The following is a 907-nucleotide window of genomic DNA, read 5'->3' as shown; positions in this document are numbered from 1 at the left end:
CTGCTCCCCCCCGTCCACCTGCCGTTTGCCTCTCACCTGTAAAGATGGTGAGCTCCCCTCTGCGGTGCCCTTTGAGGAGCTTGTTGAGCTCCGGAAAACGTGACCACTTGATGCCAGCCACCTGCTCGGTGTTGACCAGCTCCCCAAACACCTCCTCACGCAGCTGCCGGAACACCTGTAAAGATGGTGAGCTCCCCTCTGCGGTGCCCTTTGAGGAGCTTGTTGAGCTCCGGAAAACGTGACCACTTGATGCCAGCCACCTGCTCGGTGTTGACCAGCTCCCCAAACCCCTCCTCACGCAGCTGCCGGAACGAGACAATGGATTTGTGGCTGGCAGGCAGGGGAGCACGAAGGGTCTTGGTGAGGTTCAGGCCTTGGTTCAGAGCCTCCAAGGGCCGGGGCTGGAGGTCGCCAGGGCGCACCAGGGAGCAGCGCTTGAGGCTCAGCTTGCGGGCAAAGAGCTTGGCAGCTTCCCAGGAGCGCAAATCCTCGCCCAGCCACAGCGTGATGCGCTTGAACTGCTCCAGGTAGGGGAGGAGGGCGGGAGGCAGGCAGGTGGCCCCCCGTGGCAAGGCCAGGCTGGCCACCCCCGTAGCTTGGTGCAGAGCCAGGGCGTCCAGCTCCCACCCCGTTAAGACCAGCTCTGTGTCTCGGCGGCCTATCAGGGGCAGCCCAAAGAGATTGCGATAGGAGTCGCAGCGGGGTATCGTCTCCTCCATGTAAGCTACCGCATCACCTTTCTTCTCCACCCTCACCAGCTTCAGGCCCTTCAGAGCTGCATCGCGGGGGCTGAACCAGGGGAAGACGAGAGACTTGGCAGTCCTCAAAAAACGCACCCCAAAGCGTTTCAGGGTGGCATCTGTCACCAGGGAGATACCGAACATGGCCTTGGTCTGGGTGGTCTCAT

At 62.0% G+C, this 907-nt stretch overlaps 1 protein-coding gene across 1 annotated transcript in view; it reads right to left on the bottom strand.

Moving 5' to 3' along the window:
- LOC104489989 (chromosome unknown open reading frame, human C10orf2) overlaps positions 1-154 on the bottom strand; it is a 3,378-nt gene extending 3,224 nt beyond the window's left edge. The window contains exon 1 of the mRNA XM_010132213.1: positions 37-154. The gene's annotated coding sequence lies outside the window, so the exon portion shown is untranslated. The remainder of the gene's footprint in view (positions 1-36) is intronic.
- Between the last annotated feature and the right edge of the window lie 753 nt (positions 155-907).

This window comes from Buceros rhinoceros, unplaced genomic scaffold (assembly GCF_000710305.1).
Source record: "Buceros rhinoceros silvestris isolate BGI_N320 unplaced genomic scaffold, ASM71030v1 scaffold36152, whole genome shotgun sequence".
Lineage (NCBI taxonomy): Eukaryota > Metazoa > Chordata > Aves > Bucerotiformes > Bucerotidae > Buceros > Buceros rhinoceros.
This window is presented reverse-complemented; position numbering and strand designations above follow the sequence as displayed.